Below are 23,465 nucleotides of genomic sequence, written 5' to 3'. Positions count from 1 at the left end.
AAGGCATGCACCATGGTCACCACCACCACCACCACTGGCTGTCATTTTCAATTCTAAAGGTTTACAGTTGAGGTGGGATTGCAGGGCTGAATGGTCAGCGTATGCTTGACTCACTGAGGAAACTGAGATTGGCTGCCTCAGTGACTGCAGCTCTTTACCTTACCCCCAGCAACACACAAGGCCCTCAGCCAGCCCTTACTACTCGCCCTAGGCTGTGGGCATGTGGTGGTGCCTTATTATGGGTTTGCAGTGTGCTTCCCCGAGGACAGGGCTGGGCAGTGTCTTTTCACACCCTTGGTGACCATCTGCTTATCTTCCTTGGAGAAATATTTATTCAAGTCTTTTGATTGTTTGCATTTTCTTGTTGAATCATAAAACTTCTCTCTATAGTCCAGACCTTTCTACATTCAAACACACAATCTCCAAATACATTTCTTCCACTCTGTGGGTTTCCTTGAAACAGGAGTGCTTTATAGACAAGAACAAAATTAATTTTGTTGAAGTCTACTTTATCTTTTTAGGAGGTGGGGTGCTTTGGGTCTAAGAAACTATTCCCAACATCAAGAATTACTCTTCTGATGTCTTCTAAGGGTGCTCATGCTCAGCTAGCCTCCATTTTGAGTTGACTGTATGTACGGTGTGGGTAAGGTCCAATTTCATTCTCCTGCTATTGCTCTTCACTCAGCCTAGCGCTGTTGAAGAAATTCTCCTTTCTCTATTCAATGCCCTCAGAGATACCTGCTTGAAGACCACAGTTGTGAGCATTTTCTTCTGGACTCTCAGTCACTGGTTTGTTTCTGGATGGTTCTAAGACAGGATTTGATATGTCTCAGGATGGCCCTAAACTCACTTGTAACAAAGGATGACCTAGAACTTGTGATCCTCCTGTCTCTACCTCTAGAGTGCTGGGTTGGAAGTGTTTCTCTACGCCAGGTTCCATATGTTTTAAACCAAGATTTTCTTACTTGGCTGACAATGGGCATCTTTCTATATTAGCATAGAGGGAAAAGAATCATTTTTTTTTTGTCATTTACTGGATGTACTGCAATTAGCTTCGACAATCCCTGATTATTAACTGTCTTGATCACTTCAAATTTTTAACTACCAGAAATAAGGCTGCAATGAGTTTCCTTCTAATGTGCATCCCTGTGCACTTATCTAATTATTTCCTTTGGATAAATTCCCAGAAGTGAACTTATTAGGTCAAAGGAGAGGCATTCTTTCAGAGCTCTGATGAGTGTTTCCAAATTTTCCTCCAAAAATATCAGAGCAGCCCCCTCTCTGCTTAGCACTTGGAGGCGCCTGTGGCTCGAGCAAAACCCAGACAGCTTTTCCCCAACGTTACTTACGGGTGAAAGCACTGAGAGCCCTGACATAGTCCTTCACTGAGCAGTAAGCCTAGGTGACCAGAGCAGCAGTGCTGCCCATCATCAGGGGCAGCCTCCTTTCAGGCCTGCAAGGACCCTCAGCCAGTTCCACTTGGGATTCTTCGTGCTAAGACAGTGTCTGCAATTTTGGATTCTGTCTATCATTTGTCCATTGTTCCTTCTAGACTGCAAGCAGCGAGGGGCCAGGAAATAGCTGGTTTGTTCACTGTGTGAGTTTCATGTCTTATGAAGTACCCAGGTTAGGGCATTTCTCATGTCCTTAAAAGCAGGGGCTGGAGAGATGGCTCAATGGTTAAGAGCACTGACTGCTCTTCCAGAGGTTCTGAGTTCAATTCCCAGCAACCACATGGTGGCTCACAGCCATCTGTAATGGGATCTGATGCCCTCTTCTGGTGTGTCTGAAGACAGTGACAGTGTACTTATATGAATAAAATAAATAAACCTTAAAAAAATGTAAAAGCAACCATTAGGGTTGGGGACAAGATGGCTTACCAGTGAGGGATGAAGGTGAGAAGAACCCTTTCCCTGTTTAGTATCTCCAGTGACAGCACAGTCTTTGTCATGTAGCAAAGGCGCTTTGTTTGTTAACTGAATAAATGAGACCACATCACTGGAGTGTCAACGGTAGCAGCCTGACTCTTTTTCCTTGCTCCATGCACTTGCTGACATTTATTCTAATGGTCCTCTCTGCATGTCTATATTCACAGCCCTTCAGTTTCTGTGCTGCCCCAAACAGCCTTTTTTTTCCCTGCAGCCAAACAGAAGTACACACCATGTCCCTCAAGCATGCTGAAACAATTGTCCAGTGAAAAGGAGCAGGAAGGGGATGGCCCCCTCAAGGGCTTAGCTTCCTTTGCTTGGATGCTGTCCTCTGGGCTGAAGTCAGCAGAAAAGCTATTTTTGACTAAGTAGCTACTATCGTCACATAACCCTCAGCAATTCAGGCCAAGGTCAATGAACTTAGTGCCCCAAAGATACTTGAGAGACCAGTGATCCCCCTTCCCCAGGGTCCCTTCAGAGAGGAAAGAGGTAGGGGGAAGGACCTATGATAGAAGCCATACAGCATTTCCTGGGGGCGGGGTTTGGGGGTGCCTCTCAGTTTTTGCTGTGGAACCTGAATTACTGTATTAGCCGCTTTTTAAATTTTACTTTTTAATTATTACTGCTGGGGATGAGGACTATGAGGAGTCTGATGTGTGGTGGCCAGACAACTCTACAGAGTCAGTTTCCTCTTCTACCTTTATATAGGTTCTGGGGATCGAACCCGGAACATTGTACTTTTATAGCATGTACCTTGACCTAGTAAGCCATCTTGTTGGCCACAATCTCCATTTCTTCCTGCTATGACCGACATAACAAGAAACAACATAAACAGGAAAGGTTTATTTGGGCTCACAATTTTTAAAAGGCATTTAAAGGGGGGCAGGGGGCTGGAGATTTGACTCACTGGCAAGGACCACCTACTGAATTTGCCAGGACCTAAGTTTGGCTCCTAAAACACATGAACACAGCTCATGAACATCTGTGTCTCTACCTTCAGGGGGATCTGAAGCCTCTGGCCTCTGAGGGCACTGCACTCACATGCACAACACCACACAGATACACAGATGTATGACTAAATATAAAAATAGTTTTTTAAAAGAGGGATGGATGCAGGGACTAGAGTGATGACCCAATGGTTAAAAGAGTTGGCTGCTTTTGAAGAGGACTCAAATTTGGTTCCCATTACTCCGTTCAGGAAGCTTGTAACTGACTGTAACTCCAGCTCCAGGGGATCTGATGCCTCTGGCCTCCATAGGTACCTGTTCTTGTGTTCATATGCGTGTACATACACACACACACACACACACATACACACACACATATACACACAGATGCAATTATTATTAATAATAAAAGGATGCAGGCCATCATGGGGGGGTATGGAAACAGGAGTAAGGCAGTCAGTCCCATTGTGCCCATATTTAGGAAGCAAAAAGTAAACAAGAATTGGAGCCATGCTATAAATCCTCAGGCTCATCCCAGTGTAATACTTCATCTACCAAAGCACTGTCTCCTAAAGGTTCCACAACCTACCCAGTCGGTGCCACCATCTTCCAACCTATGCTTATGAGGGGCATTTTGTACTCAAACCAGAATATTCCACTCCTGGTCTCCACAGACTTGTGGCCATCTCACCATGCAGAATCCATGCTTTCCAACTTCAACAATTCCCATATGGTCTTCAGTAGTCCAAACGTGGTTCAAGAGCCCAACATCTCTTCTGAGATTCAAAGCAATCTCTTAACTAGGAGGCTCTATAAAATCAAAGTGCAAGTTAGATACATTCAATACACAGCAGCATAAGAGTATTGTCCAATTCTAGACATGCAGAGCAAGAGGATAACAAGGAAGGATCCAAATCCTACAGGAACAACACTAAATCATTCAGCTCCATGTCCAGCAGCCAGGACTTGTGATAAAATCAACTGGGCTCCAAAGGGATACCTAAGCCTTTCCCTCCAGCTCTGCCATCTGCAACATGCACAGCCTTTCTCTGGTGCCATCTATGCTCCATGCCTATAGTTGTCTTTGGTGGATGTCCCACAGTCCCAGCATCCCTAACATGCTGGAGTTGCAGCTTGAGTTTTACCTTCATAGCTTCATACAATGGAGCTCCACACAGAGGTTCTGACCTGCCGCACATTGCCTGGCTCTACAGCCCACCGGTGCAAGCCTCTGTGGGACACGTGCTTTCTCATCTCTCACATCAACAGTACCATGTAGACAAGGCCGCCAAATTCCGCTGCTAGATGGAGATGTACTCTTGCTCCCTCAGGTACCATAGTGGTGGCCTTTGTATGCCTTTGGAGAAAGAATCCAAAGTCTTTCTTCAATGATTGTTTTCAAGCAGGGTCCCCTTCAGCAACAGTCCCAGTTCCAGTTCTCTCCTCTCAGATGGACTTGCCTTTTCACTAGATGGAAGCCAATGCCTGGAATCTTGCCCTCGAGGCATAGTCCTGTTGTCCCAGTGCAGAGGAAAAAGTTTATTGTTAATATTGCTAAACTCTTTAACAAGTGTAATTGCTCTGAATCCAAATCAATCGTGTTTGTGACTTTAAACTTTCTCATTTTCTTGCTAAACTGTATATTTTTTGGGGGGGTGGGCATGGAAAAGAGCAGAGAACAGTAAAAACAGCATGGCCTCAATGCTATCAAATCTTGAAATTTCCTACATCAAACAAATTAGTCTCTTACTCTCAACATCCTACATTCTCAAACTTATTTAAGGAAAAACAAAAAGAACAGTATTGGTAAATCTCTAAAACAGAGTCAAATTTCTGGGATTCCTCCTTTGAAAATGTAACATGTGATTTCCAAACACATGCTGGTGTTCACAGCTCCCATCATCCTAAGCAGGTGAAAAATCCCAATGTGTTCATCATCTGAGATTCCCCTGTGTGCGTTCTGTCTTTGGCTCAGCAGGAATTGTCTGGACAGATCCTATGGACACATTGAGCTTTGTCTGTACCTCTGTATGTGAGACAACTGCAGACTCTGAGCAGCTTCATTAAGAACTGCATCTCCTGCTCTAAAACCAAGAATGTGTTTGCCTACAGTGACAAGGGAGCCCTCTTTTGTTGGATTTGCTTTAGCAACAGCACCCTGTGTTAGGTGTTCCTCAACCAAAGCCCCTGCGGTATCCCTGGGTAACTATCCTGACCGTGAATCTGAAGGAGGTAGGCCAGAGCAATTACGGCAACCTTAAATTCAGGATTAGTTATGGCCAAGTTGATTGGTGACTTTGTGTTTGTAGTTGCCAGTGCTTTTTGTGTTATCAGGCACAAAGTCCTTGTATCTTTCAGCAATATCTCCATAGTCAAGTCTCACAGCTAAACTAATTAGCCAGTCAGTTTCATCTTGCCAATCCTGAATCTTGAAGGATAGCGAACATCTCTCAGATACTTTCAAAGAACTTAGCCAATCACTGCTATGAATGTTTTCCAAGTTACCTATGTCTTCCACCTTTAGTGTCTGATTTTTTGGTTTTCAAGTCAAACAAAGCTTTTAAATTCTGTTTCATTTTTGCAGCTGAAGCCCATGGGGCTATGGTAGCTCACAGTTGAAAACTTGCATCAGAGGATGGTCCCTGCTGTTCATACTGGCCACCTGGGTTCCAGGAAAAGAAACACCAATTCTCAGTAGACCAATACAAATGAGCCATATTCTTTGCCAGTCTATAGCTGGAATAACTCTATCTCTATTGTTGTTATAAACTTTGTTCTTCTCTGAAATATCATGAGTCAGGCCTCCAGTGTTCATATTTCTCTCCACATTCTGGTCTTCCAAACATCCATCAGAATGGCCTATTAAATCTTTCCAGGGTTTTTCTAGTCCACAGCTCCAAATTCTTTCACATTCCTCTGGCAAAGCAGTTCCAAAGTCCCAAGTACCATATAGTCAGATTTATCACAGCAACACCCCACTTCTGGTACTAACTTTCTATATTATTGGTACTATTCTTCTTGTGACCAAATAGCTGCTAATAAACAATGTACAGGAAGAAGGATATGATAGGGTTTTAATTATCAACTTGACACAATCTAGAATCACCAAGGAAGAGTCTCAATGAAAATTTTTCTAGATCAAGTTGGTCTGTGAATCTGTGAGATATCTATGAGAAACGTTCTTGATGGTGTTAATTGATGCGGGATGCACCAGTCTATAACTGGTCAAAACCACTAGTCCCTGAGTTTGGGTCACAGACTGTATAAAAAAGATGAAAGCAAGTACAAGCACACATTCATTTACTCTGTGCTTATAAGTATAGACCTCACTTGCTGCTTCGAGTTCCTGCCACTGTGACTTTCCCACTGGAGTTGTGAACTAAGATAAACTCTTTCTTTCATAAGTTGCTTTGTTGGGGTGTTTTATCACAGCAACAGAGGATGGAACTATATTAGTTGCTTTTTGTTGCTATGATAAAATGTCATGACTAAGAGTAACTTTATAAGAATTCCAGAGGGAGCAGAATCTAACATGGCCAGGGGGGGCATGGCAACAAGCTGCATGCATGCTGGCAAGAGCAGGAAGCTGAGAGATCACATCTCAGCCGCAAACACAGGAAGAGAGGGACTGAATTAGAAGTAGGCCAAGACTATAAGCCCTTAAAGCCCACTCCCATTGATGCATTTTCTCCAGCATGCCTTTGCTTCCTAAAAGATTCCATAACCTTCCCAAACACTGACACCAACTGGGTTCAAACACCCAGGCCAATGAGGAACATTTCTCATTCAAACTACCATGAAACCAACATAAAACGTTAATTTTGACACACAATTTAAGGAGAGATACAGACCATCATAGTGGAGAAGGCATGGCAGGAGGAAGAGCTGGCTGGTCATATTATGCTTGCAGTCAGAAAACAGAGAGCAGAGAGGAAGTGGGATCAGGATAGAAAGCCTCAAAGCACAAACTCTGCAGAGATGACTTGGCAGTTAAGAGAATCTGCTGCTTTTCTAAAGGACCTGAGTTCAGTTCCTAGCACCCACATCAGGCAACTCACAACCACCTGTAACTCCAAGTCTGGGGTTTGGGAGGATCTGATACACTCTTCTGGTCTCTGAAGTTATGTACACACATGGGAAATACACACACACAAAGATAGAGACAGAGAGACAGCGAGACAGAGAGGTTTTAAAAACAAAAACCAAAAACTCTTGAACGTCCACCTCAAGTGATCTATCTCCTCTGGCTAGGCTCCACCTCCTAAAGGTTATACAACCTTCCAAATCACCACCACAGCTGAGGACCAAGTACTGAAGCCTGTAGGAGACATTGCACATTCAATCACAATTGTGAACTCAGGAAGCAGGGTGTTGAGATAGTCCTGACTCCTCTTTAAACACACAGATGTGTGAGCTGTAGGTACCCAGAAACTGTACCCACATTTTAGTTGTGCCTTGTTTCATTTTTGTTTTAGATTTTTAATTTTTATTATTTTGGTTTTTGAGTTGGGCTTCATGCAGGCTGGTCTCAAACTCATTGTGTAGTCATGGACCTTGAGCTTCTGATCCTCTGGCTTTCATCTTCCAAGTGCTGAAATTATAGGCATGTACCACCACACCCAGCAATAAACTGACATTTTAATCTCAACTTTATTGGAAACAGAACAGAATACAAGGCCCTCTGGACTCAAATCCCAAATGCTTTCTTATCCTAAGCAAACCCTTAGTCGAACACATAGTAGAGGCTCACTAAACAATCAGTGAGTGAAATTTGCCACATGTTCTACCATGGTTTATTGCACACCAACAACCTGCCAATTCCAGGTCCTCCTGGTAAGCCTTTCTCCCTTTTGCATGCCTGTCTCTCCTTCTGCGTAATGTGCACAGTCAAGGTTCATAACCCAATTAAAAATTCAACATCCCAACACTATCTTGTTAGATCCCCTTAAATGGAGTATGTTATCCTTTGGTCTGTATTTTCTTCATTAAGTGCTCACATTCTGTCTTCAGTTTCTTAAAACATGGCTGGCTGTGTACTCCGTCTCTACCACATCATGAAGGGAAGAGCCTGGCTTTGCTGCTCTCTGTCTCTCCAGTGCATAGTGCATCCTGCCACTTACTAGGCCCCTGTGAACATCCACTAGATGGCTATCTGGGTGCCTGAAGACAGATCCATATAGGATCCCATCTGCAGGTCACTGTCTGGGGGATATTCCCAAATTAGACACATATAACATCCCAAGTATTTAGTCTCAGAAATAATTGGTGCTCGCTGGAGAGAAAACAATGTAGTCAACAGTCTCTTTTATTTATTTTTTATTGGAGGAACATGTGTAGAAGTCAGAATAGACTTGGAGACTCAGTTCTCTCCCTCTACTGTGGATTCCGAAGATCTAACTTGGGTCACCAGCTTCACACAATAAGGCATCTCACTCACTCAAAAAAAAAAAAAAAAGACTCATTATTTTAGGACACTGTTTCAGATGTGTCCATTAGTGCCTCTCTCTGTACCCCCCTCTTTCAGAAAAGGGAGGTATTAGAGCCCTTTGAAAAGACGAGGCATGAGGTTCTCAGCTCATTTATCTTCCTAGGAGCTTCTTGGAAGGAGCTTTTCCTTCTTGGTTTAACTTAGGATCTCCCATATTAGATCAAAGAGGCCCCCCACTCCTGGTCTTGGTTGATTGGTACAGGGGACAGTCTTGACTCAAACTTGGCCAATCACAGCTCTTGACTGTTCCACTCACAGTTTAGAGTTGGGTATTGATCTGAGGTGGCCAATGTATTTCTTGCTTAAGATTCATGGAGTTTGTATTACAGACAGCTCCTGGTAGATACTATAACATGTCTCCAAGTCTTTCTGGGCATCGTGGTCTTCCATTAAAAAAAAGGGGGGCTGACATGCACAGAAAGACGAACATAGCTGAGGAAGAAGGCATCCTGGAGAGTCCTGGATTTTAAGAGGTCTATAGGTCTGGTTACACTAGGTTCCTTCTCCTTGGTCTCCAACATGCTTTTGGATTCCAAGAGCCAATTGACCCTTCCTTATGGAGAAGAATACCTGTCACTTGCTGTTAGGAGTCCTAACAGACACATAGCATGCTGTGGGCCCAAGTCCATGTTCTATAACAGCATACCTGCGTTTTCTATGAGCAAAATGGTACTATCTGGATTTCCATGTTTAGCCAATCCCCTGTTGTTGGGAATCTTGACTATGCTAAGCGGTGCTACTAGACATCTTCCTGACCCCATCTTTGCCCATACCCATTGTTTTATTAGAATGGCTCCCTAGTTGGGGATTGTTCTGCAGAAGGCATTCACATTGAAAGGCTTCTGTTGGCTTCCATGCCCTGTGACTGTCCTCCTCAGGCACTCATGCAGTAACATTTTAAACTGAGTTGCTGTTATACATGGCCCTTGTTGGTCCTTTGGGAGAACGGTACAGGTTTGGTATCTGATTTGCCTGTAACTGTGCCCAAATTTCAGTTGACAAGTAGGTGTGGGGTTAGCTGTGGTCATGAGTATTTTCAAGGGATTCTGTAAACATGGGGTGTGTCCCTAAACGCCCAGTGGACTCTGGTCTTGCTAGGTGTATGCTATGGACAAAGCTAGACACAGCTGCACAATCACTGGCTGGGACTCATGGGTTTAGGCCAGATGGAGAAAGAACATGGCTCAGAGGACACATCTGACGTGACACCAGGGAACAGAGCTGTGAGCTCAGGGGACGAGTTGATCAACTCTCCATATGCCCAGGGCTGGGGGAACAATGAGAACGAAGGCACACACAGTCCCCTCTGTCCTGCATTTGCAGCCTATTGCCAAAGAATAGGTGACAACAAGGGTAAGGGTCATTTGAGGTCAGCACTGGTAACTCACCCTGGTCTATGAAACCTTCCTGAACACTGAGGATTGAAGGTACATACCGGGGAAGAAGTGTCACAAATGGGAAAAAAACAAACCTGCTTACAACTAGAAATAAGAAAGACTTAGAGCAGCCAATGCACAGAAAGCCTCACAGGGTTTAAACACATAGTCTACAAATGGCTGAAAGCAGTCGAGATGGCAAAGACTCTTCTTCCCAGCCTGGCTTAGTATCCCATGCTTAAAACTCCTGCTCTAGGGCCATGGGAGAGCCCTGGGTGAATATAGCAGGGAAAGGTGTCATTATGACCTTAAGAGGGGAGGCAAGAACAGGGATACTTGTAGAGACGGTCTCTGGTGTCACTGTATCCAAGATGGCTTAAAATCTTCTTGGTCTGTTACACCAATGCCTATCCACCACCACCCCCACCCTCATTCCATCTCCAACCGTGCCCTCCCACACTCTGGCCTCCTGACATATTGACTGTTAGTCAGCTCTTGTGTTGCCATGACAAAATGCCCAAGAGAAGTAATTTAAAGGAGGAAAGGTGTCTTTTGACTCTTGGTGAGAGACACGTGTTATTGAGAGGCAATCTGACCCCATTGTCTTGGGGCCTGTGGTGAGCATCATGGTGTGGGGAAAGGAATCAGAGGGCAAAGCTGTCCCTTCATGGTGACCTAGAAGCGAGAGTGAGGGGAGTCCAAGATAAGTATCGCCCTTGGAAGACACAGCTCCGGTTCTCTACTTCCTTTAACTGGGTCTCACCTCCTGATAGCCCATTCGCCTATGAAATTGTTAAATTCATCCATGGAGGAGGTCTCATTCCAGTTGTCTCCTAGTAGCTATGCCAGCAGCTGGGGTCAAGCCTTTAATATTCAAGCCTTTAGGGCACTTCATATTCAAGCCATTATGTTGCCTCTTCTAGTCTTGGAGACAAGAAATCTCTTTCTCTGCCCTAATTCCCACCAACTTCACATGACCTGGTCTGCTCATGTTTTATCCATGAAGCTGCCTCAGAAAGGCATCTCCTGACCCTAAAACCCCAAACAGCCATCACTATTAACGTCTTTTGAAGCTCAAGGCTCACCTCATTCAACCACAGCTAGGAGTTGGATGTTGATCACTGTGTCACCCAATGGACTTCATCAGACTGAGACTGTCATACTCATCTGAGTAGGGCACGCACATTAGCAGGTGTCCAGTCAGTCTCATGGCAAAGACTGTGGATGAAGCAACCACCAAGAGTTTGAACTTAAGAGCCAGTGAGATGGGTTCAGAGGGCGAAGGCACAACCCCATCCTAGAAACCTACATAAAGGTAGAAGGAGAGAACTGACTCTTCCACAAAGTTGGCCTCTGGCCTCTGCATAGGTGTCATTTCCACACATATACCATGTACACATGTACACACACAGAGAGAGAGAGAGAGAGAGAGAGAGAGAGAGAGAGAGAGAGAGAGAGAGGAAGGAGATGATGGTGGTGGTGATGGTGATGATGATGGTGGTGGCGGTGGTGATGGTGATGATGGTGGTGGTGGTGGTGGTGATGATGGTGGTGGTGGTGGTGGTGGTGGTGGTGGTGATGATGGTGATGGTGATGGTGGTGATGGTGATGGTGGTGGTGATGATGATGGTGGTGGTGACGGTGATGGTGGTGGTGGTGATGATGACGATGATGATGAAGAACCACAGGAAACAGATTGTAAATCTCAACTTCCTCACTTGCTATGCCCCCTGCAATGCTCTCTATCCCGCCTACCATGCTTGCTATCCTCCCTGCCGCACTTTTAGGTCACCTATCTGGCCTAAGCTTCCTCCGTAAAGCAGAGACAATCATGCTGGCCTCTCAGGAAGCCAGGAACCATAAAGACCAAGTGGAAATACATGTACACACATTGCCTCACTCAGCACTTGACACAAGGCAAGCGCCAACCAGAGATGGCCGTACACACTGAAGCCTAACCACAATCCTGGGGCAGACATGCTCCTAAATTCTCCTCTTGTATATGAATCCAAGATCCACGGACATAAGTGAGTGGCTCAGTCACTCCAGCTCCAGAGCTAGACCCTCCTCCACTCTGGCATCGAAGGTGTAACATAAATACAAGATCAACGACTAGAGAAGAGCTAGTATAAGCCACACCTCAATTGACACACACCATTCATCTCCTCCATTCAAACACCCTAAGTTTAGGACAGTGTGGAAACCACTGGGATATGCAAACATTGGTGGCTATTAAAACTATAAAGGAGAAGATGCAAGGATTTGATTATATAAAAATTTAAACTTCAGTATAACAGAAGACAGTACCAACAAGGCCAAAAGATAAATGAGGTGCAGGGGAAGATATTTCAACTTTATATGGCAAAGATTTACTACCTTGGTCCAAACATGTTCTGGCTAATGAATGGAAAAGCCATGAATGGCCCAAGGGGAGAATGGACAAAGGACTGGGGATTGTTTCCAGAAGAGGAAATAAAAACAGCCAAAGCATAGGTCTGGCAAATCTTACTATGATCCCAGCACTCAGCAGTTATCAGTAGAGGCCAGCCTTGGCTACATAACAAATTCCAGGTCAGCCTGAACGATATAGTAAGATTCTATCTCAAGAAACAAAAACAGAGCCCAGAGCTTTAGTTCAATGTTAGGGTGCTAGCCTAGCAAAGTCCTGGGTTCAATACACACCATCACATGAAACAAGGAATGATAGTACAAGCCTATAATGCCAGCACTCAGGAGGGGCAGGCAGGAGGATCGTCTTTAGCTACATGTGAATGTGAGGCTAATCTTGGATACATGAGATGCTGGCTCAAAAACAGACAGGTCTGGCAAGGAGGCTCATCAGGTAAAGGCGTTTTCCATTAAAGCCTGATGACTTGGTCCAATCCCTATGACACACATGGTGGAAGGAGAGACAGAATCCCATGTCCCTCGACCTCCACTTGTGTGCCTTGGTACCTGTGCACAAGTGCGCACGCATGTGCATGCACAAGTATAAATAATAAAATGTAATAAAAACTAGCAAACAAAAAGGGAAATGAGCAACGACGAGCATGTATGTAAGTAGAGAGAGGGAACTTAAAATAAGAAGCTTCTGTATACCTAATACTCACAAAAGAGAAAAAGTGGTAACACGTATGGCTGATAACAACATAAAATAACTTTACATATCTATTGTTAGACTGTGAAACATCACAGCCTTTACAAAAATGTTCTGAAATATCTTCACACCAAGAAATGTATGAGGACTGAGGATGCATGCCAACTTTCAGAAATGAAAGTAATTATATAGAGAAATAGATGAATGATAATAGACAAAGATGCTAGACTGATCTATAGATAGATATATAGATACATAGATTTGGGTGATAGATGATAGATAGATAGATAGATAGATAGATAGATAGATAGATAGATAGATAGGTTTAGATGGGTGATTGATCTACCTGGTAGATAAATGACAGATAAATGATAGACTTATCTAAGTAGGCAGACAAATGGATGACGAGTAGCTAGAAGTATCTATATTCATTGCAATATTTCTGTAATAGCAAGGAACACAAAACCTTGCACTTCTGCCAATCCTGTTGTATGGTGTTTAGCTACTGAAACAAAAATGACACTTCCATGCCTTCTAGTTTAAGGTTATCATGAACACATCTGAAAGAAAAGGGATGTTAAGGAGAATGCTCATGGCTTGACAACATTTTGTAGAAAACTGACAAGCAAGACAAGACACCCAAATCACCCTGGACACGTAAAGATAGACAACTGTGATAAATTTTTAGTCACTGTGTCAGAGGAGTCTGATTGGATTCAGATTCTTCTTCAAGTCTGAGTTGTCGCAAGGACTACAGAGGACGGTGCCAACAAGCGCTGTCCGAGAGCAACGTTTCCTGCCCAGCCAGTCTTGGGAAATCTTTTGTATTCACACTTGCCCTACTTTAGCTTCTGCAAAGTCTGTCTGTCCTGGATGAAAAGGAGGAGTTAATTGTCTTCCGAGTGCCTTCCTCTGATTAACTCTTTCCCTTGATCTGCTGCCCAGCTCGTCAAGAAAAGACATCGAAAATTGTTAGTATCTTAGTATTATCTGAGATAGATAAGTGATAGTTGATGGATGGATCGATGGAGAGGTAGATAGAAAGAAGACAGAGATTCAGAATATTATAAGGTCACATAATGCAAAAAAAGGTCTCATTCCCTCTCTAATGCCCTACCACAGTTCTACCTGTGGAAAACGATTAGTGCTGCAGATGCTTGAATTGCTTCTCAAAGAACTCCGTGTAGATACTGTTCGTCTTATCTTTAAGACTGCACAAATGCACACACACAGGCAAGCATTTCTCTACGGAATGCAATTTCCATCCGTTCCATTAATTTAGACCCAAGCCTACAGCTCCTCCAAAAAGCCAACCCCCCAGCCACGGAAGAGCCTTACCCACCCACTCACCCACCCACTCATATGTCCACTAAGGTCTGCAAACAAGTACTTATTGATCACTCTCTCCGTGCCAGGCACAAGGCTCGAGGCTAGAGAGAAAGAGGTGAGAAAACAAGGTCCTTGCTCTCACCCTGCTTACCTTCTACCAGAGAGAAAGAAAACAAGCAGAAGAGAAGTCACAGAAGGGATCTAAATGATGCCAGACAGAGGGATGTTGCACCCAGAGAGATTCACGCTCTCTCTTGAGGACGGGAGAAAGACTAGAGGAGTGGGGAACAGAGAGGAGAGATAAAGAAACTATTTTGGAGAGGCAGGCATGGAAGACCCCTGAAGGTAGCCGTATTTAAGAGCACATAAGTAGTATTGAATGTCACTGGCCCTCATGGGAGAGTTTCCCAGTCGTCCTACCATGTGTCAGTTCTAGAGGTAAGGAGGACAGGATTCCTCCTTACCAGGGTCTGCTGGTAAAATCCAGGTGGGTGTTGGGGGATGGATTTCAGCTCTCTGCTTTGTCTCATCATCTGAAGTATTTGAAGTTAGATAGAAATAGTGCCATGTTACTAGGGAGTGGGGGTGCACACTTTAATCCCAAACACTGGGGAGGCAGAGACAGGCAGATCTCCGAGTTCAAGACCAACCTGAAAGAAAGAAAGAAAGAAAGAAAGAAAGAAAGAAAGAAAGAAAGAAAGAAAGAAAGGAAGGAAGGAAGGAAGGAAGGAAGGAAGGAAGGAAGAAAGAAAGAAAGAAAGAAAGAAAGGAAGTTTGTTCTTTAAGACACAACCAAGTATTGGCTAGGACCTAGGACTCTAGTAACTATTAATTAACTATATAATATAGACCGGCAAAAGCAATGATGGTATCAGATGAGCCATTAAACATGGAATCAAAGACATGGCAAAGAAAAACTTGACTAAAATTGACTTTGTTAAAATTAGAACTCCTTGCTTGACAGTGAACCCCAGTGGAGCAGGGACTGTCAGAGTACGGTTGGGGGCAGGGTCCTGCAAGTTGCCTCTCACAAAAGACTTGTAAGCAGACAGGGTATGTTGGCTGCACCTTCAACCCTAGCGTCTGGGAGGCTGAGGTAGGAGACTGCCCGAGACTGAGATCAGCCTGGCCAGGTTATGAGACCGCATCTCAAAACAAAATAAATGAATGAATGAATAGAAAGATTTCTATAGAGCATATGAAAGGATTTTTTAAAAACTCGACAGTAAGAAGATATTCACAGCTAGGTTGAGCATGGTGGCTAACACACCTCTGATGTTGGCCCTTGGAAGCAGAGGCAAAAGATCAAAAGTTCAAGGCCAGTCTAGTCTGCATAACAAGTTCTAGGCCGGCAAGGCAAGGCCCATTTTGAGACTCTATGTCAAGCAGAACAGAGTGGGGCTAGGAGAGCAACCCAATTAGGAAACAGATCAAAATTTGATTTGACAGTTCATCAAAGAAAAACCACTGGGGAGGGCAAACCGAAAACACATGGAAAGCTACCCTTCAGAGTTGAGGGTAGCCTAGTTATGGAGGCTGTGTTGTCCCCACAGCACCATAAAGAAAGATATATAATTGTACTAGCTTATGGGGGAATTGCAAAACAAAGCCATGGGATAACATTCTACACCAGATAATTATTATTTTATTAAAAGACAAAGCCATAAGATAACATTGTATACCATATTGTTGTTGTTATTATTACTATTACTATTATTATTATTAAAAATCCATTTTCTTGAGACAGAAGCTTTGGCTGCCCTGACAATTCTAGCTGGAACTCACTCTGTAAAGCAGGCTGTCCTTGAACTCACTGAGATTTGCCTACTTCTGCCTCCTGAAATCTGGGATTTAAGGTATGTGCCATGTGGCCCCCAGCACCAGAATAACTTTCTTTTAATGGGAAAGAGAAAAAATAAAGGGGCTAAGGAAACAGTTCAGTTGGTAGAGTGTTCCCGGAGTGTGCAAGCACGTGTTAAAAGGCAAGCGTCCGAGAGGCAGAAGCAGGAAGATTAGAAGTGAGTTCCAGGCTACTCTATGTCCAAGAGTCCCTGTTGAAAAGAAAAAGAAGTAGAAAAGCCTCAAGTCTGGCAGGGTGGTACATATTCACACTCCCAGATGTAGGGAGGCTAAACAGAAGGGTACTATGAGCTTGGTGCCAGCCTAGGCTACATAACAGGATCTTGTTTTTAACATAAATACAAAACAACCCTCCCCAAACTCTACTGATGCCAGTGGCTAGTCAAATACAGGTGGGCTGGGATTGCAGAGGGCCCTGTCGGTTTGGCAGTTATTTCTAAGTTATAGTTGACAGAGTTCAGCACCCCACTTTAGGTAACCTCCCTAGAGATATGAAAACTTGCTTTCACACAGAAGCCCTGCACCAGTGTTTTTAGCAGCTGTCGATAATCACCACACACCAGAAACAACTCCATGTCCTCTAGTAGGTGGGTGGGTAAACCCTGGCACACCCGCAGAGCAAGGTACAAACACTGAAACTCGACACTTGAACGAACACAAGAAGCCACTCTCTAAAGGGACATTCATGCTGGGCATGGGGCCCATGCCTCTACTCCCAGTACTGTGAGGCTGAGACAGGAGGATAATGAACTTGAGATCAGCTTGGGTTAGTTAGTAGCAAGGCTGTTTCAAAATGGACTTTGGGGTCGGGAATGCAGCTCAGCCGATAGGATACTCACCGAGCATTTGCAAAGCCCTGGTTTGATTCCTAACACTGCATAAATTCTGGCACAGGTCTGTGACCCTAGCACTCAGGAGGCTCAGACAGGAAGATGAGAAGTTCAAGGTTGTCCCCTTGATATGAGATCCTGCCTCAAAATATAAATGTTATTCTGATTTCATGTACACAATGATTTTGAAAGTCTTTCCCACTCATAGGTGGCAGGAGTTTTTCAACCTACAAACCTGATCTATAGTCCAATTTTAGTAGTGCTTATAAAAATATACTACACCCTGTGTCGAAACTCGCAGAATGGGGTTGGGGGGAAAAGCCAGTTTCACCGACTGCTAATTAAAAGAATTAGACAATTAAAAGTAGCCAGTGATCCTGTCGTTCTAGCTCAGCCCCTCACTCCCAACCTCCTCTTCCCCTACAACTATAAACTTCTCAAAGGGGAGACACTTTCATGTCACGCATTAATGAAGTCAGCAAACAGAGAAAGAAGTAAGAATACATTTGATTGGAAGACAGAGAAGAAGGGGGAGGGGTCATTACAGAACTATGCAAAGTAGAAATATGACAGTAATCCCAGACTCCATCAGCACCATTTCAAAGTAATCCTACCATTTGTTGCCTCATCGGGTCCAAAATTCACATCATGACGTTTATTTTGATTGATTGTTCAGCGGAAACAAGAGGTGGCGGGTGGGGCACCTAGGGAGTGTGACCATGACATCTATGACACCAATGGTGGTGGAGGGGGCTCTTAGGGTCTTAGTCTATTACAGACTATCCTGTCCCCTCCTGCCCCTGTCTGAGGGGCCCTGTCTTTCCCAGCAGCCTCCTTGGTACCTGTCACTCCTGTGGTCCCAAGCTGCTGCTTCCCGCCAGCCAATCCAGTTAGGGGTCACCTGATATCTTGCCACTGCAGTCCTTCATTCACACATACTGAGCACCTACTATGTGCTGGCTGGGCCGGCTAAGTTGTAGGGGTACTCTGGTGAGTTCATACTTACTTTACAGCCAGAGTCACAGACACTAATCACAAAACAATCCTTGCATGGATTTCAACAGCATCTGCGAGACCAAACCTAGCCAGGGCCAGCTTCTCTGCAGTCATCCCTGCTCAGCTGAGACATACAAGGTGGACAGAAGTCGGCCATCCAGAGCAAGGGGAAGGGATTTTGAAGGAGAGGGGAAAGCCTCAGAAGTCAACGAAGCTAATATGCTTGGCAGTGACCATTAATGTTGTGGACAGGGCAGTGGGCAGGGCACAGTGACAGCTCTCCAGGAGAACACTTTAGGATTTTGCTGGTGACATAGAATCCCCCTCCCCTTCCATTTGAATTGGAATGCTTCTGGTTGGGGCCCAGTGCACACACCTGGAGCAGAACAGATATGAACCAGTGGCTTGACACTATCACTCACACTGAGGGTCCAACCAGGCAGCTTAACCGTCCTGTGTCACTTCACCTGGAAACTGGACAGGAATGTCCAATGTGACCTTCTAGGGCTGGTAGGGTCCAGCAGGATTAGCCATGTGCAGTCACGTAGAGTCATGAGCCCAATGTCCACACTAGCAGAGCTCAGCACCGCAGATCTTGTGCTGCATTTAGGAGCCCAGGCCCCTGACCTGGAGGCGCAGTCTCTCTGTGGCTAAATATGGAGCTAATACAAGGCCAGGAAGGGTCTTCGGGCCCCAGAACTCTTGTAGACAAAGCATAGGCAATGACTCAGTAGGAATACTATTCCCTGTGTCCATCATGAAAGTCTCAGGAGAGGGTTCATGTCTGTCAGCAACACAGGCAGGAGAGTAGAGGACAGCTAAGACCCAGGAAGGTTCCTTAGATGACAGATGTGTGCCGCCAGTTGACGTGGGCCCCCACCTCTCACCCTGCCTCCCATTCCTAAGGCTGGACTCTCTTCTGTAGGATTCCAGCCATGCTCTCTGTAATGGGAGCCCCCCACTATGTGTTCTCTAGGCTAGAGAGTCATGGGTTCTGCCTTCCCAGAAAAGTACCTTTGCTCCAGTGGGGAAAATGCCTTTGGGCTGATAAAGGCTTGCCGTGTCCAGTTATGGTAGGAATATTGCAAGGGGGTGAAGCTATTTTTTGCCACATGCTCTATCTCTCCAGCAGGCACAGTGACATTACTGGAGATCCAAATAGTCCCAGCCATAGAAGGTCACAGAGCTGAGGGCAAGTCTCGCTCTCCAAGAGCCATACTAAAGAAAGAATTGTTTTCATTGCCAGTTTGGAGTGGAGGGGACAGAGGGGGAGGCCCTCTCGCCCATCTTGCACCAAACCCATCCCACTGTCCACAAGACCTCTGTTGAACCAGTTCGCCCTTGTGCCCTAGTCTGGTGGCAAATGTTTATTTTTAGTCTATGATTCCTAAGAATGCGGGTGGGCCCTTGTGGAGCAGGGGGAGGGAGGAAGGAGGAGGAAGAGAAACTTGAGGGCCTGGAAGGCCAGGGAGGACATAGGCCAGTTCAAGGGCAGTTTTAGCCCTGAGGTAGCCTGCTGCAGAGGCAAGGCCAAGTCATCTCCCTTTTCCGCCTACCCAGTGCTCTGGGGTGTAGCGACACTCACATCCCTTCCTGTGTTCCCCTTTTTCTCTGAGGGCCTTGGAGACCCATGAGCTTTCTGTTTCTCTTGTCATTGGTGTTCTCTTACCCAGTCACCGTAGGCACAGAGCAGGACTCAAAGACGCTCCTCCATCTGTAAAGAGATGGACCCTTGTAGAGAAGGACTCCATGCCCTTGACGTGCCTGACACCATAATGGGACATTAAGAAATATTCGCAGCCAGAAGGGTGGGTCTCACCTCACCCCTTCTTCCTATAGGCACAAAGCTTGAGCAGTAGAACAAGTATGGGGAAGCAATTCAGAGTTAGAAACTCTTACAAAACTTTAACCATTGTCTCCAGTTCCTGCTTCTTTTCTGAGAAGTTCTCTGGAGCCCTTGGGGCCTTGTCTTGGCCTGGGTGATCCACGGGGGGATGCCCGTCCTACTTTTCACCTTCTTATTCTCCTGACCTTCTCCCCAGCCTACCCAGGCCCCGTTCCACTGCCTGCAGGAGATCCTGCCGTGCTGACTCAAATCTTGGCTCCACCATACAACACCAGCCATGTGACTCCTGGCAAGATGCCCTGCCCCCAGCAAGAGATTGGGAAAGGTCTCTGGGGGGTGGTGCTGAGGGCTCCCAGGAGAGTGTGTAAAGTGACTGGTGCATAGTAGCTGCTTAATAAATGATTGAGTTGGTGTGTGTGTGTGTGTGTATGTGTGTGTGAGTGTGTGTGTGTGTATGTGTGTGTTTGAGTGTGTGTATATGTGTGTATGTGTGTGTGTATGTGTATATGTGTGTGTGAGAGAATGTGTGTTTGTATGTGTGTATGTGTGTATGTGTGTGTGTGTGAGTGTGTATGTGTGTATGTGTGTGTATGTGTGTGTATGTGTGTATGTGTGTGTTTAAGTGTGTGTATATGTGTGTATGTGTGTGAGTGTGTGTATATGTATATATGTGTGTGTATATGTATATATGTGTGTGTGTATGTGTGTGTATGTGTGTGTGTATGTGTGTGTATGTGTGTGTATGTGTGTGTGTGTGCCTGTGTTTGTGTGTGTGTGTGTGTGTGTGTGTGTGTGTGTGTGTGTGCGTGTGCTGTTTAACCCATTCAATAATGTTTCCTCTTACTATATATCTGATCCTACTTCACCTGCCAGGCTTCTTTAATATTTTATAAATCACTTGCCTGCCCATTAACTCTTCTCTGCATGATGTCTTGATGAAGGTTTGGTCGTTGTACATGATCATTTCTATTACACAGACAAAGTTCTGCTTGATCCAGAAGGGTATATTCTCACCCTCACACCGACACAGCAATATTAGGGCCATCCCAGCTGGTACTCACAATAACATGGCCTGTGAAATGTCATCCAATACAACCTTCGGTCCCTCGCTGGTAAAACGGGGGACTTGTGCTGTGGGGCATCTAAGGGAATGTGAAAGTCTACAATTTCACTGCTCTTGTTTTGTTTGGAGTTTTTCTTTCTATTTATTTTTTGAGACACAGTCTCACCAATTAACACTGGCTGGCCTTGTACACACAGAGATCCACCTGTCTCTGCTTTCTGATTAAAGGAGATTGAAGGTGTACACCCCCAAGCCTAGCTTGCTTGCTATCTATCTATCTATCTATCTATCTATCTATCTATCTATCTATCTATCTACCTACCTACCTACCTACCTACCTACCTACCTATCTATCAGCTTGCTTAAAGGATCCACTGCCTCTGCCTTCCAAGCACAGGAAGAATAGGTAGCCACCATGCCCACCTAGCATTGGGGGGTGGGTGCCAGGAATCTGAACTCAATCCTGGTGCTTACATGGTAAACTCTGCCCACTACCAGTCTTGTAGGCTGTTTTAAAGGGGTGTGTGTGAATGTGTGCCCAAGGAGGTCAGAAGAAGGTGATCCCCTACTTGGATCTGAGAGAGCAGTCACTGTTCTTATCGACTGAGGCATCTTTCCAGCCACTGTTTGTTTTGTTTTTTCATTTTTTTTTTTTTGAGAAATGATTTTACTCTGAGCCCAGGATATCCTTAACCTCAGGACCCTCCTGCCTCAAATACAGGGATTACAGAAGAGCCTCACCTAAGTTTTTAATGACCAAGGATCTCTGACAGGGAGATGGATGGCTCTCGCTCCCTGAAGATCCCAGACCACCCCTTCATGTCCTAACTCTCTGGGACATTGATTTCTCCAACCAGAAGCTGATTTTAGCCAGGGGGAGATGGGTATGTGCCCAGAACAGAATGCAGGGTTGCTGCCAGGGTGAACACCCCGTGGGAAAATTCTGCTGCAGTTGGAGAGACAGAGTGGGGTGGGTACAAAGTTAAAGGAGGATTAAAATGGGTGCAATCCCTTTCTATCTAGGTCACAAGGTATTAACTTGGGGACATAAAATGTATTACGTATAAAATGAGTTTCCCTACAAATTATCATCATCAGTGTATTGCATTTCCAAGTATAATCCTTCAGACAACAATTATAAATTTCAGATCGACTGTTAATTTGTTGGGGTTATAAAAAGAAACAAACAGACGCGGCGGTAACACTTAGGTGTCTCTTATGCTTGCCTGTCTGAGAGAGCAGAAATCAGCCACGCTTGACTGATTCAGTAAGGTCTCTGGCGTGGGGATCCTCAGGGGTGGATAAGTGGATACCACACATCTTCAGAGACACGGCTGAGACTGTGAAGGAAGAGCGCCCAAGCTCGCTGAAGACACTTGTCTTTTGGAAATTATCTCATTATGATAAGTATATATTTGATTGGATAGTAACAGCCATTCATATTTTCCCTCTATATAATTTACAGTGCTTCTTTATTCTAAGAACAGGAAGGAAAGGAGATAAATAAGTATTAAAACTATTTTTTTTATATATAACAGCAGGATCGCATGCTGCCCAGGCTGGCCTCAAACTTGTCATATAATCTAGGATGACCTTGAACTTCTGATTCCCCTACCAGCAGCTTAGATTACTAGTATGTGAGGGCTTCATGCCTATGAGGCGAGAACTCACTACTAACTGAGCTATATCCTCAGACCAAAAGCTGATTTTTGTTTCTTTGAGAGTGGGTCTTACTATGTATGTAGCCCAGGTTGGCCTCAAACTCATGATCTCCTGTCTCAGCCTAGAACTGATCTTTATTGAGTAACTACTATGTGTAGAACACTGGTTGGTTGGTTGGTTGGTTTTTTTGAGGCAGAGTCTCTCTATGCTGCCTTGGCTGGCCTGGAACTTGTTGTATAAACCATGCTTATGCCTCCTGAGAGCCGTACACCAGAACATCCAGCAGAACTGTCTTCAGAACTTTCTAAGGTTTCATTTAGGGAATCCTTATGCCACGATTATTCCCTATTTATGGAGTTGAATCGACTTGCCTAATACCACATGGCTGCCAAGTAGACACCAAGGTATGAAAGTGAAGCCCTGGGTAGTTCCAGATGAAAACTAGGTACCAGGCAGTCCAACCATGTAGCGAGTTACTCACGAGCCTGAATCTGAGCAATCTATCTCCCTCCATCCTCAGGGACTGGTGGAGGCAGGGGGAACCCTCTAAATCCGGACTCTTCCACCAAGGGACCATTTTAGATAGTTAATGGGAGCATAGCCACTTTCCTTAAATATTGCTTTAGATTTTGATCTCAGGGTCATTTTAAAATCTTTGAGCTTTCCATTTGAAAGCATTCTTTCTTTAATCCCTTTTATGGATTATGAGGTCACAAGGGCAAGAAAGGGCCAATTTTCTCCCCATTCTGCATCTTCAGTCCTGCACTAATGCATCTGTCTGGAGCCTCATGAGGAAGCAAGAGAGTAGAATCCTGTCCCTGGCCTTTCTAGCAAACTCCTTCCTTCGCCACAGACTTACCAAGCAGTACTTGCTGTGAAAGGTATTCAGACCTGACAGCAATGCTCTGTTCCTCTGTCATTCCTTTAAATGACGAGTAAACAGAGACAGGCTAAACTAAGGTGACTAGTAGCTCTGAAGGAAAACTTCTAATTACAGTCTGGCAATAGGGCCGCAGGCAAGAGCGGACACACACATACACAGG

General features: G+C 44.8%; 1 pseudogene; it reads right to left on the bottom strand.

Annotated features, from left to right (window-relative positions):
* Positions 1-4,809: 4,809 nt before the first annotated feature.
* The window catches only part of LOC116884409, a 44,858-nt pseudogene continuing 26,202 nt past the window's right edge, over positions 4,810-23,465 (bottom strand).

The sequence above is a fragment of the Rattus rattus genome, chromosome 15 (genome assembly GCF_011064425.1).
Source record: "Rattus rattus isolate New Zealand chromosome 15, Rrattus_CSIRO_v1, whole genome shotgun sequence".
Taxonomy (NCBI): Eukaryota; Metazoa; Chordata; class Mammalia; order Rodentia; family Muridae; genus Rattus; species Rattus rattus.
Note: the sequence above shows the minus strand (reverse complement) of the source record. Positions and strands in the feature narration are given on the sequence as shown.